At 42.9% G+C, this 14,499-nt stretch overlaps 1 protein-coding gene and 1 long non-coding RNA gene across 3 annotated transcripts in view; one reads left to right on the top strand and one right to left on the bottom strand.

Moving 5' to 3' along the window:
* SPOPL (speckle type BTB/POZ protein like) overlaps positions 1 to 13,716 on the bottom strand; it is a 37,843-nt gene extending 24,127 nt beyond the window's left edge. The window contains exon 1 of one of the 2 annotated variants that reach the window (XM_075757242.1): positions 13,414 to 13,716. The gene's annotated coding sequence lies outside the window, so the exon portion shown is untranslated. The remainder of the gene's footprint in view (positions 1 to 13,413) is intronic. The other variant, XM_075757241.1, reaches the window with a different exon arrangement.
* Positions 13,717 to 13,932: 216 nt separating this feature from the next.
* The window catches only part of LOC142602390 (uncharacterized), a 115,241-nt gene continuing 114,674 nt past the window's right edge, over positions 13,933 to 14,499 (top strand). Inside the window, exon 1 of the long non-coding RNA XR_012836183.1 lies at positions 13,933 to 14,225. This is a non-coding gene — a long non-coding RNA (uncharacterized LOC142602390). The remainder of the gene's footprint in view (positions 14,226 to 14,499) is intronic.

The raw sequence follows: 14,499 nt of genomic DNA, 5'->3' as shown, positions 1-14,499 counted from the left end.
ATTGTCTTACTTCAAAAGAGCAAACAAAAGCTCAAAGGTATTTTACTTAACCTGTACTCCCAGATCCCAAACATGATGACCTTATCACTTCTACATCTTGTAAGGAAGGTATTGGTTTCACCTGCTAATCACTCTGCCAAATAGACCAGTCTGTTAAATCAGGATCTTCACAGAGCTGAGTAGTAGTTGCAGAGCAGCAGTAGGCAAGTAGGCAGAGATAACATGAAAAAAGAGGTATTTCTCAAAGCACACTTTATTTAGGAATTGACTGAAGTACTCTCCTAGTCAAACAAATACTTGTGTTAAAATTCAAGCCATCTGAAGTTGATTATTGCTATTAATTACCTGCACACAGAATGTAAGGAAAGCATGGGCTACCCTCCATAAAGCATACTGACACTAAATTTCATCAAAAGCTGTATCAGCTCTCCACTTCCTTAAGAGGAGATCTTAAGATTCAAAAGGTACTTGATACACCAATACAATGTGAATTTCATCAAACATATCTTGTTTCCCTTCCCAGAAACTGAGTATTTGTCAACATTATTCTAAATAAAGTTACTTTTCAACCTCTTGCAGCCAGACAAGCAACACATTCCCAGTCTCTTACATTTTGTGTTGGAATCATCTCAACAACTTTTTCACCGAAAAAATGACTAGCTCATTAAGAAAGTACCACATGCTCATAAACGCACAAAGAAGAATTTTCTACTCCCCCAATAATAAACCCGCAAAACACTTCAGAAACCTATTTGAAGAATTGCCCCAAGCATTAACATCATCTGTTGCCAGCTCTTGTGTCTAAGAGTGGAAGCTCAGTGCAACAACTATATCCTAATAGTTCTTTCAGGGTAGTAATAGCATCACTGGTGCAGGTGTGCATGTTAACCTAGGACCGCAGCAATGCTTTATCTTTCTATTTCCATAAGGATTACAGTCAACAAGCTACTGGCAGGAATAGGTAGATAAACTGCCTTCTGCAGGGTAGCCAACACCCCCCAGGAGTCAAATCCAGCCTGCCAGAATCTAACCGGCAGATCAGTGACCCCAGCCTGCTCCCTCAAGAGCAAGGCAGCCAGCGGGTTGGGAACCAGGGGATCAGTTCCTGCTGACCTTCTCTCTGATATCCCTTCCTCCAGAGCTGGAGTCTCCAGGATCCAAGTGTTTCCCTCCTGGGCTGGCACATCATAGGACTTCCAACATCTCAACACATAACTGAATGTGAGTCGGGCATGGCACTGGCTTCTTCTCAAGTCCTGCCCAGAAACTCAGTAACAAAGCCACATTTAACAGTAACGTGACGGTGCAGTTCTGAACAGTGATGGTGCAGAGTCTCCCCAAAGCCCCAGACAGAGGCTGTGGAGCCTCCTGCCCGAAACATCAAACATCTCTAACCAACAAACTACTTTGAACATTCAACAGCTAACATAGAAGTTAGAGTAACTTACTAAGAGTGACTGATGCTAACACCATTCAGGAGTCTCCAAGGAAAGCCTAATAAAAGTCCATGCCCATAAATCCCATGTGCACGTACTGCATATTCCATTTGAACGGTGACAGTCGTTTCCTGAACAGGGCTGGACATTTCAAGAAATGCAAAGCTGTTACGAATTAACTTCCCCCTCCCCTTTGGAAATACTGATATTTCATCACTGGCTGAAATAAAGAGATTACCTTCTGATAACACCCTGTTCCTCTAACTTTTTTAATCCTAGTAAATACATCATTCAGAAACCAACTATAGTTTGCCTAATTGTGCAGCCAAAACTTTGGGTTTTTAAAAAATCTTAAGTGAATAAGCCTTCCATTCAATAAAATCAGTTTCCAAAACCCCATTCAAAATAAACACACTCTAGCTACAGAGATACTGATTTAATTTCCTCTCATTAAATTATATATAATACTTTATTCACTGGTGATCATAACTAATGCGTTATATTACTTATAATACTATCTGTCAGTACTTGTTATTCAGGAAACCAGTTTTGTTTTTTAAATTACTGAGGAGGTAAATTCTTGGGGGAAAAAAAATATTGAATTGCTTTAAGGTTCACTATCCTATCAGTTCTTGGGTGAGAGAGAACACATTTGTGAAGCTAAAGATGGAGGAAACAAACCCACCAGATCAAAATGGTTAAGTCTGAAGTGAAAGAGATTTTAAGGCCCAAGACTGAGTTACTTTTGCACCCCTCCATCTGAAGCAACGCTTCGGTTCACTTGTGCAGTTCTAGGTAGCATCAACTCATGAAGGCCAAGCTGTTTCAGAGCCAAGAAAGCCATGTCCCTCTCTCCTTGGTCACAAAGGACTTGTGTAGCAACCACCCATCACCCGGGCCATGCTTATCCTGAGGCAGATTAAACTGGCTTGAATGTTGCTCAAATCCACACAACAGACACTATCTTTCTTGCTGAATCTCAGAGACTTCCAAAAAAAAAAAAAATCCAGCTGAAGAGAGAAATTCACCATTTTTTTTGTTTAAGAGTTTGTCTTGTAAGCAGATTATGCTTACAAAACTTCGTAAGATGTTACCAGTAGAAAAAAAAATCTGAACTTTGTAAAAGATAGGATTGTTTCTTAATTAGCAGGATTTGCATCTCTTCACAATTGATCTTTCTGAAAGAATTGCTGCGTATTTTCCATATAGCTAACTATTAAACTAAATTTTCTGCTGGATGATATACAACACAATAACAGACATTTGAAAGGTCTATTAGGCTTAGGCAGTTTTCCAATTTCTTCAGTATGATCATTTGCTTCTCTGAAAACACTCAAGATATACCTAGAAAATTTACATGCAGTGTTTAGTATTTATTGAATTTAATCCCTATCTATCACTGCAACATTTGAGTGAACAGTATTGCTAATACTTAAACAATTGCAGCCATATACATCCACCTCACTACGTTAAGGTTGAGGATATACTACATTTTACATTATTTGTAGTACTCCTAACAAAATATTTCCTTTTCAGTGCAAGGAGAAGGGAATAGCAGTTGGGCTACACACAGGAAAATCCTACAACACTTCCTGAAGAAGTGAGAGGTCTATAACAGGAAAATGTTTTAAAAGGAAAAATGTTTGGGGTTGGGTTTTTTTTAGAATATTAAAAAAATGCTTATTTAAGTATATGTTTGCTCTGGAACCACACAATAGCAACCAAGTCTACACAAACCTAAACTGGTTTCGGGGCTTAAATCCTAAGCTCTGGCGGCTCCTACATGCTTCACGCTTAAGATCTCACCCTTGCTCATCCCTGAGCTCTGCTGGAAGCTACCACCCAGCCAGGAAAAACACACACACTTCAGCACCCACACCACGAGCCAATTCATAACCCTCTCCACAGTTCTCCAGTGAGAAAAAAAAAAATACTACCCTGGACTGGACCGTGACAGCTCAGAAACTACATATACATCCCGTCAGCCCTGCTCCAGGGACAGTAAACTCCAGCAGAGACAGGGCAGGCAGCTGGGGTCAGAGACATCTTAAAATAGCTGTGACTAAGACTCCAGAATTTAAAAGCACATCCTCAAGGTGGTTCCAGCAGAACCACCCCAGCAAGGCGAAATCCAGCATGCATGAAACGCCCAACTTCTCACCACGGGCATGGTGGTGTAGCCGTAACTGATAACATTGATGTCAGCAGCTCAAAATTAGAAAGACTGTACTATTAGTTGTAAAAACTGTAAAGCTGAGTACGTGTGGTTTTCAGGCTTTTCTGAATTTTCTTTCTTATATTAAGCCTTTGAAAAATAAAGTTGAATTTTACCTCAGCTGAGAGAAAAGCTAGTGCCCAGCAGAGCTTGAACTGTAACTGTCTAGTTTACATAAGCCAAGCTTATTAATAAAAATCCCTCAGCATTAGCCTTGCATTATTGTTCTCTAATATAGGAAAACCATTGCGCTCCTTATTAGATAACCTAGACCATTCCCTGCAGGAGTCATCCATGCATTTCCCTGGAGAAGAAATGTGAGATTATTTCTTACAGCATATTTCAATTTCATTGCCCGGTCTAGTTTTACGGGGCCCAAAAGATGAGTATTTCCACCATGAATCCTCTTGGGAAGCTATTCTATTCGAATAATCTATTGCTGTTGGGGGTTTTTTTCCTGGTATACAGCCAAAGTGATCTTTTCCCTTCCTTAGTTTCACTCCATTACTCTTACTCAAACAAATCATTGGCATGTGAAAGTATATTAAATGAAGACATTTTTTCCCTAAATACTTCAGTTACACACAATCAAGAGTTCACCAAATTGAAAACGTTAATCTTGACTTTCATTTCTGCACATGAAAGAAATATCCCTATTAGCCAACAGAATATTGAATTCAATTGTAACAAAAATACCTTTCTCCAGCAGATATAGCATAGGGTGTTTGGGTTTGTTTTTTAAAAATTTTCTTTTTAAATTCACAAGATTTGTGAAAAGCACTGGACTATACTCTCTGGAGACAGGTGCATGCATTTCCTGCAGAGCAACAGCAGCATAATGTTCTCCTCATTAACCTCTGCAGATCGTTATCACCTGGAAAGTTCACACTGACATGGTGTAACTGCTTTCAGCAGCCAAAAGTTCATACCTGCAGATGTTGTCAGAAGAGGTTTTTGATCATGCATTTATTGCCTTATTACGTGTCATAGTAAAGAGTGGACAAATTTGTGCACCTTCATGGAAATTTTAAGAGGTACAGCTCATCTCGGACCTGCTTTATGCCTCTTACCAAATCAGTCACAAAGATCATCACACTTTGTGCAAAAGAATAACTGATATTTATATGCTAGGAAACAGGAAAAAAAACCACCCAAAACTACATGTGATTTCCAAACCCCAAAACTCAGTTCTGCCCAAGGACCAAACTGCACTTGATGCTAGTTCTCCCAAACAGACTTGCAACTGAACTAATTTCAACAGACTGGGGATTAAGTTTCATCCACAACAGTTGATTAGGCAACATCCAAGAAAAGACAAGTAGGTCAAGAGGTAGAGCTGCACATTCACTGGCTTTGGTGACTATGAAGTAGGAATCTCTGAAAGCGTACTGATATGAAGACCTGAGGAAAACCACGAAAGTAAAACTTGGCATCTCCGTCTTGGATACAGCTCTGTGGTTTACACCCACAGAGGTAAAAAAGAAAACCCTAAAAGTTCACAGAATGTCTTGAGTTAGAAGGGACCCATAAGGATCGAGTCCAACAGAGACTGGCTTCTGAAGTTCAAAGACAAGTACACAATTTCTCCTACTCTATTGTTTCAAAAACATCCAGATATTAGTTGTTTTGCTTATACTTTTGGATTTAATAACATTTAATCTGCTTAAGATACATTTTTCCACAACAAAAGTGATTCAAACCTTTGCAGTTTCCTCTGACCTTGCCCACTCACAGCACAGTCTTACTTGCTCAAGACAGAAAAAAAATTTCAAAGTATCTCTTATCTCTCTAGACAGTACGTTGAGCAAACTCAGCAGCCATAAGCTTTTAAAATTATGGATTAGAAAGAGTAAGTCCCAAGACAAAAAAAACCAAAAAAAAACAAACCAGTATTCACATTTTTTCCTCACAAAGGTTATTTCTTTAAAATTAGTTTGAGCATTAAAAGATTTCTATAGCTTTCAGTTTCCACAGAACCATTTGATGCCTCACAAGAAAAGACTCCTCAGCAATAACTACCTCTTGCTCTGCAAGACCCAACCCCGCTGCTTCCCCAGTAGTTGAGACTGCAGAATTCACTGCTCTGATTTTCAACCTTGGACTGCTTACCCAGAGTGAGAGGGAAAGGGAGCAGGCCATGGCGCACCTTACTCCACCACAGGCTCCCCTGCTAGGGGTCTTTCTCCAAAAAGGCCAACGCATCATCTGCTCACTTGACAAAACCCGTGCAAACTCTTTAAGGGTTAGAACTGAAGCCTAAGACTATATTCACAACTATAGGAAAAATGCTGTCTTTCAAAAAGCCCTGGTTGCCAAGGTGCGAATGTGTAAAATCTTACTCACACCTTGTTCAACAGGATGTTCGTTCATGTTCCCCCCTCCCTGCACAGTCTCCTTATGCCATCAGTTTGTTCCTCTACAGGTAAGACTGTTTTACTAAAGTTTAAAAACAACAGTAAGGCAGACAGGCTGGTGTAGGGCTGTCAGAATGGCCTGGCTAATCCAGGCACGGTTAAGCAGATTTCAGTTTGACAAAAGCAACAGGATTGACAAAAGGCAGTAAGTTCTGTCATACCAAACTCTCTTGTTATAAACTGCTTCAGCTGCCTTCAAGAGACTCTTGCTGGCAACATACTCCACAAACCACCGTGCCGTGAACTACTACTGCAAAGTCCCTCACTGGTAATGGCAAGTAAATACATTTAGTTTCATCTTCGGTGCTGTCAAACAAGGCAGACCAAAAGCGGACGCAAGTCTGCTGCTTTTTGCTTCTGTCCACATGAGACATAACCCCGCTGTGAATCACCCTGACGAGGCCGCCTCATTAAATGTAGCGCAGTGCAATGCCTGTGGTGCAGCCACGGAAAATTGCTTTCACAAAAAAGAAAAACAGAAGGAAAAAAATGCAATTTAATATCAGGAAATCAAGAAGTCAGCTAACACCAAGCGATGAGCCCACCTTTAGAAGTGACCGAAAACCTCTGAAGACTTAGACACTATAATTTATTAGTTACCCAGACTAACATTTGACGATGCGACTGCCATATATTTTTCCTCTCACCACTCAGTGAGCAGAGTCTCACAATTGTTGGAAGGGATGGCACATTTCCAAACACAACTGGTATTTAAATTATTAAAAACGATGCCTGGCCTGTAAAACAATATTCCAAACTACTGACTACAGAATAAAGGTTGATTTTGCTTGATAATCTTATTCATACAACAAATCATAGCAACTAACTCTGGATACAGTTTACCACACACAAGTTCTGAGTGGGCTACTGCCTATGTAAGCTTTTTCCCCCACACCTTATATCATGCTTTCCTCTCCCCACTCTTTTTTTTTTTATAATTAAAGCAAACCATCACACTTTAGGAAAGCATTATTGATAAGGCATCTTTTGCCATAAGAAAGGAACTCCCCTAATCAGAAGCCTCTCATGGGATATAATAGTATTAATTCAAGTCTTCCAGATGTATTTACTGTGGGGTTTTTTTTTTCCCCTCAGATCAACCACCTGCCCAGTGTATTTTGCAAAACTTGCAAAAACGTATTTATGCAAACTACGTCAGCATAAGAAGTTGCAGTTTCTTGTAAACTGTATCACCCATTGCAACACAAATATTCTTCTGCTGCCATTTATAATTTTAAAAGTTTGCTATATGCACATAAGTAATAAGCACAATCTACTTTGACGTATTCTGCAAGGAGATCAAAAAAAGACTATCAAAACTAGATTTCATATATTCTATTCCTCCGAAACCACCATATGCCAAATGCAGTACCAGACCTAAGAGTACGATCGCACCAACTTTGACAGTGAGTACAGCAGTTTATTATATTAACCTACAACTAGCCAAAGCAGCAAGAGATTTCAGACGATTTGGTTTCTAGTATAACATTTCCAGAACTGAAGTGGTATGACTCAAGTCTTTAAATGAGTTCATACAGACTGTAAGCAGAACTTTCCAAATGGGTGAAAACACACCTAAAAAGAGGTACAAATCCAGATGTACGCAAATAATTGCTGCAATTAACTTCACACACACCACAGACACAACATATCAGTTGAAATGACTGTATTTTGTCCTGTTACAAGAACAGTTATTCAAGTTGATATGTAAATATCAGTGTGACCACTGGTACATACGATGCTCATAAAAAGGAGTTAAAGTTTAATAGTTTAATTATATATTGCTCCATCCAAAAAGCTGAAGCAAACTGTATCAAGCACTTGCTATCTAAATTCATTACAAAACAGTTCTGATTTTATCTTCAAGAGTTTCGACTATAAGCAAACAACTGAGTCTGAAATTAAACTCAGTTAACAAGGAATCCATCCATTTTAAAATGTAAGAAAAATTGCCACCCAAAGAGTGCCATTTTGTTGCTGAGGTGTTGTCTACAGATTAAGTAATTCAGAGTCCTATTGTGTTAAATGCTGCAGACAGTAAATAAGTACCTCCCCTAAAGAATTTTAAGAAATTATTAGCTAACTAATCCGAATCATTAGATTAATACATTAAGCACTCAAAGCAAAAAATTACTTTTACTTAGACTTCAACTTAAACCAGCAATTTTTTCTGCAACTCCGTATATTGAAAATGGCTGTCCTTCACAAGCTACAGGCCATGCTGATGGAGAAAACAGATCCATCAATTAGAAACTGAGTATGAATAAAGAAAGCCAGGAAAATTAAAACTTTTGGGAAAAGTAGTTTTCCAAAGAAAAAGTCAACATGGAATAGAGAACTAGAAAGTATGACACCAGAGGAGAAAGCTCTACTAGCTATTCCTCAGGCCAGAATGAGTTCTGCACCTACACGTAATTTCAGTTGTTCAGGAAGCAACAGCTGATGCAACTAACCCCAAACCCTTTTAGAGACCCCCAAGCCTAATTTATTTTCCAAACATTTAATACCAAAGAAAACAAGTCATTTGAAAGAAATCAAGTGCAAGTCATCACACCCCCCAGTGCCTTCATCTCCATTTGTAACTCTACTTATGAATCGATTTTGCAAGTGACTTGACCAACTGGTAAATGAGCTCTTGGGAGGGGATAAACATTAAAGAAACAACCAGGAAGGAGGTTGAGAGAAAGCTTGGCTCCCATGTCTCACCCAGTGATCCTCTCCACTGCACAACACAGGCATGTACAACAATAAGAGGTTCCCACCCCATGAACTTTGGAAGTTTCCCAACTGCTGGAGACATTTACTCCACGAGTAGCTGCACTGCCTACGCCAAGAGCATTCTCCCTGGCACCCAAATGCTTTTTCTTTCTATAAAGCAGCCAGTTAAATCACACATCAAATGATAATTCACCTTTGAACTACTTAAGAGGTCAAGTCACAATATAGTGCAAAGAGCAAATGTCACACGAACGAGGGCAGATAGAACTGACACAGGCTGTTCACTACTCAATTGATAAAGTACCACTAATTAAAAGCTAAGCAGCTGCCTATTCTAAAGCAATCCTACAGCAAGGGTACAATCAAACCAGAGCTTCAAATAATGCTTATCAGCTAAGTGAGCTCTGAAGTTTGTTTAATTTAAAAAAAAAAAAAAAAAAATTGTCTCGAGAACACTTTCACAGGCACGCAATTAGTAAATTACCGTCTTGCAAGCGCTCACAAAACCCACCAGCTTCATTCCATATAGCAACGACATTGAGGGAGAGCGCATTAGTCATTTCTAAGGCTTAAGAAAAAAAGGTTACAAGTTCATGTACAGAGGTGAGAACTCAACACGGAAATTCTTCTCCCCATTCTCCTGCCACTCAACTTTATATGAAGTCCACTTTGAAATCACTTAGTCCATTCCACCTTTAATCTCTGAAGAGGCAGCATGGAAAAGAAACTAGCTTTCTCCACTAAAGTAACTGTCAAATTCCGGAAATAACACATTACATTTGGTTTGTGTCACCTATTTTTGATGATTTCCACAGAAGAAAAAAAAAAAAAACAACCAACAAAAAATGGCAAGTGTAATATTTTTCACAAAATTCAAATGATAAATGGCTTTTGGGAGAACAAGGCAGAATCAAGGATAAATAGTCTAATTCAGGGAATTTGTACTTGTGAGCTCTCTAGATTATTCCATGGCAATGAGTTTCTGAATCAGCTGAAAGAGTATCTCACTTTCCACTACATTTCCTAGATGCTATGTGCAAACACTGATCACAAGAACCTTAACAGATACATACATGCATGCTTGCAAAGTGATTCCTTGTAAAGAACATAAAAAAAACTTTACAGCTGACAAAGAATAATTTTAAACCAGGTTGCCAAAAACCACACCAGAAAACTATTAAACTCTGGTAAAATAGGCTTATGAAAGTTGAGGGGTTTTCTGTTTAAGCTCACTCCAATACTGAACATACACTCCTTGTCAAAATTCAGCCCCACCACACAAGTTGAACAGCTAAAACATTACCGCACAAATGAAACACTTATGCAAAACAATACACACTCTATAACATAGTATACACACTACTTAAGAAACCCACTGAACTAGGGCAAGTGACCATCTCACCTCAGTAACAACTACTGCAACACTAAATTGCCCCAATGAAAATACCTTCACCCCTAACACAGTTGCAACAATTGTCCCCAAGTACCCAGCACAAGCTGAAGGAGAGATTTCCTACTTCCATTTGGAGGGACAATTCCAATACGAGTCCTTTTGCTATGGGTGGGGCAAGAAGAAGTAGAAACAAAGAGCCATAAGGACATAAACTGGAAAGTTACTCAAGAAATCAAAGCGAGGAAGAAGTCTCTCGTGACTAGGCACACATTTTGCAGAGGGAGGAAAGGGAACCAAGAGCTAAGGTATGAAAGCCTCTTGGACAGGACATCTCTGACGTGATGGAGCAGGCATCAGACAGCCGCTGAGGCAAGGCCATTCTATTTTGTCCTAAAAATGCAGGTCCCAGGACACACAGGACAAAACACAGAGCCTTTCTGGCTACCCAGCTGCTCTTCCTCCTCAGCCTGATGACCTCTGGAGAGCCAGGAGAGGGCTGCGTGTCCCTCCAACCTCAGTATGCCTGTAGACTCCTGAAACCATGCAATTCGCACAAGTTAATACATCAGCAGTACATCGTTTCGCTGCCTGTGTGGTAAATTAGCTGATTTGATTGAGATGGTTAAGGAAGCACTAACTGTGACTCTTAAGAAGACAAAGTGCTTTAACACAAATAGTAAGGAAAGACTTAAAAAAAGTGGGAAGGGAATGACACCAACACTTTTCAAAAGCATTAATGTTTTGATCCAGGGCATGGTATTTTGAAGATCACAGGATTTTATGATTAGAACAGTACAGTATCAGGTTACTGCTTTTAATGAGCATCACAATCTCATTTAGATTTCCTTACTCTTAGCCATGTTTTGCCAAACACACAGGAAGCAAAACGGGCAGCATGTTGTAGACAGTTCTGGGGGTTTTTTTACAGAAAAGCCTATAAGGAGCACACGAGCCTGTCACAAAAAAACTGTCAGAAAAAAATACCACAAACATCCACTTGTCATCAAGGGGGGGTGGAAAAGGGATGAGATAGTTTTCTTTTGCCAGACACGCAGAAGCCTACTTCTGAGCAGACCCCAGAACCTGGAAACAAATCTCTAACTACAATCATTCCTACAAGGGCATAAGAGGAAAGAAGTGAACAGATAAGGTAGAGATGTGAAGAGGCTGTATATGACAGAGTGGGAAAACAACAAATGTGGACAGAAAACCAAGGAGGAATGAATAAAAAGAGAAGTCGATGAGATCTACACGCAAGTCTTAACTACACTACCTATTACTGTCCTCAGCGATTTCTTTTCCACTTTATGCTGTTAATGACAACTGCCTTCACTATCTCTCCTTTAAATTTATGTTTAGGTGCTTCTAAAGGCATGAAAATTAACAGATAAACACAACGTACAGGAAAAAAACCAGATTAAAAAGTAGTTTTGTAATATGTGACTTCAGCTGAACGTCCAAGAACTGTAAGCGGTTGACAGCTGAAATCAGTGATTAGGCCAGAAAAAAACTGGTGGCTTTTCAAATTCATTTTATATTTGTCCAAGTTTTTAATAGCAACAAGTAGCTCACAACGCCTATGCAAGTTCAGAATGTAATTCTTTATTTTCACTGACAGTTTAAAAGCAGACTGCAAAGTACCGAAGTTAAGAGTTTGGCAGAAAGCTGTTTCAAGGCAATATAACACCAAGGATATTTCTGGATATTTAAAATCTCAGGTTTCCAGAAGAGAGTTAAAAGTAGTTTCTGGTGATGTACCAAACCCTGCCATGTTTGCAGCTTTGTATTCAAAAGGCATATTGTTTAAAAATTATTTTCCTTTTCCTGAGCAAATATCCATTTACAGAGATGGGGGGAGGGGGGGGAAATCCTATGCAGTAGACACACACTGGAAATCCTTCACAAACATTTACGTTTGTCCTCGTCACACATCCCAGAAGGCCCAGATAGAGAAGCCAGGTAAAATCCTTTCAGAAGCGACAGTGACTGCTAAGGGTCCCTCTAAAAAGGGACTTTTACTTCCAGAAATAATAAGGTTTTTAGTAGAAACATAAAAAGGACCAAAACCTTTTCTTTTTTTGTTAAAGAGCTAAACAAAATGCCTTGGCAGTCATACAAATGGCTCAGCTTCAGCATCACTGTGGTACAAATTCCTCTAACCATATGGGATATCTATCAAAATAATGCATTCTGCAGAACTGATAAGAATAAGGAATGACCCAGCTTGACTCTCACAGATTGTTCTTCCTGGCAGGAGGTTAGAAACAATCCTTTTTGTTCAAATACTATTTTTATAACTCTTAACACCCTTTTAGAAAGCAAGTTAAGAATATCTTCGCACAGCAAAGCTACATTTTAAAAATAAGTTGTTGATTTTAGCATACGGCAGTTAAAAAAATATTGCGAACTCATCAACAGCGCTCATGTTTTCTTTGTTTTGGTTTTTTTTTCCATTCTTTATGCTCCTCCTCAACTACTTCTGCACTCAAACAGCCTTAATATGACGCAAATTTCACCGGACTCCAGTGAATTTCAGTAGATGACATCATCAGGTGAAACCCAGTGTTAGTCAACTCCACTTCCCGACCACGTATAAAATGGTGCACGCCGCACCGATGAATCAAGCATGAGCTTTTCAACATTATTCACTTGCTGCTACAGCGTCCCCGAAAGTTTGCCACGGCCCCAGGAAGGAAGCCAAAACCCCAATTTATTTATTTTTTTCTCCCTCCCCCCCCCCCCCTTGGGAGACGAGAGCTCCCCGACCAAGCCGTCACCCGGCAGCCCGGGCTGAGAAGCGCAGGGGCAGCACACGGACACACCGAGGGGCTCGCAGGGTGTTTTGCCACCCCCCCGCCGTGCAGCTGGAGCCACTCGTGCCGCGGCCTGCACGAGCCCATTACGAAGCGCGTGCTGCCCGAGGTATAGATTACATACGTAGAAACAACACCGCTCACCAGCCTCTCCGGTGCGGGCCGGGCCAGCGCCGGCTCCCCGAGCGAGGAGGTTCCTCCAGAGCCAGGACGACGCGCCGAGCGGGAGCGGCCCTTGCCCGCAGCTCCGCCGCTTGCGGCCGGCCTCCCCGCAGGCCGTGGGCAGGGGGACCGGGCCTGCCCCGCCCCGCCGGCACCGGGGGGAGCACAACAAAGGCCTCCCCTCCTCACCCCCAACACACGCACGCCCCGTCCGCGGGCAGCGCTCACACACACACCCCCCCCCGCCCCGGGCTGTACGTACCGGAGCGCGGCGCTGGCTGGGGGGCGCGGCGGGTCTCATACTGCCGGGGCGGAGGAAGGTGTGGCGGTCACCGGTGCCCGGCGGGAGGCGGAAGCGGCGAGGCCGGGCGGTGGCGGAGCCGCATCGCTGCCCGCGCCGAGACCCGCTGCCGCCCCTCCCCCGCGCTCGGCACCTCGCGGCTCCCGTACGGCTCCGCTCCCGCCGCCGCACTTCCGGGCAGGGGGGGGGTGGGGTGGTGTGTCACGCCGCCTCGCGCCGCGCCGCTTCCATCCGGGCCTTCGCCCGAGGCCCCGCCCCCTCCCCCGCGGCGCTCGGGGCGGGGCGCGAGGCCGGCCGTTGGGCGGGGCGGGGCGGAGGGGGCCCGCGCGGCTGAGGGGGCCCGCGCGGCTGAGGGGGTGAGGCGGCGGCCGCAGCGCGAGGCGGCCGGCAGCCAGGACCGCGGGGCCCCGGCGCTGCTGGCGGAGCGGGAGCGGGGCAGGGGCAGGGGCAGGGGCAGGGGCAGGGGCAGGGGCAGGGGCAGGCGGCTGCGGGCAGGCGGCCGGTGAGCGGAGCGGGCGGCGGAACGCCTTTGGGAAGGGTCCGGATGAGGAAGGCGCCCGGCGGTGCCGGGGTGGGGGAGCACAGGGGGCTGTCGTGTGGGCTTTCGGTGGGGTTGGAGTGCTCCCCTGAGGCAAGTGCCCGGTCATCACCCCCGTTACCGGCTGGTTCACGCTGCGGGGCCGACTTGGGGCTTCTGAGGACTACTTTTTTTTCCCCTCCCCCCAGATGAACTTAACCTGAAAACGACACTCGTGAGCTCCGCCTGCTACCAGGTATTGGGACCTGACAAGAACCGGCCCTACGTAACTGCTCCCCCACGTAGTGCTGACGTTGGTTTCTCGGCACCTTACCTGACGCACAGATCTGTTCCACGCTGCTCTCTGGCACAGGCGTGGGCTTCGAGCCCTTCACTGAAGAGCTCCCTGGCTGGGGCCCTTCTGTTCTCTCCCACATATGTTCACCACCCAACAGTTTAGAGAGTTGTGGTTCAGATCTGATTCCTTTAGCCCAGGGGGAATGAATTTCTCTAAATCATTGACGTTATCT

The sequence above is a fragment of the Balearica regulorum genome, chromosome 6, assembly GCF_011004875.1.
Source record: "Balearica regulorum gibbericeps isolate bBalReg1 chromosome 6, bBalReg1.pri, whole genome shotgun sequence".
Classification (NCBI taxonomy): Eukaryota; Metazoa; Chordata; class Aves; order Gruiformes; family Gruidae; genus Balearica; species Balearica regulorum.
Note: the sequence above shows the minus strand (reverse complement) of the source record. Positions and strands in the feature narration are given on the sequence as shown.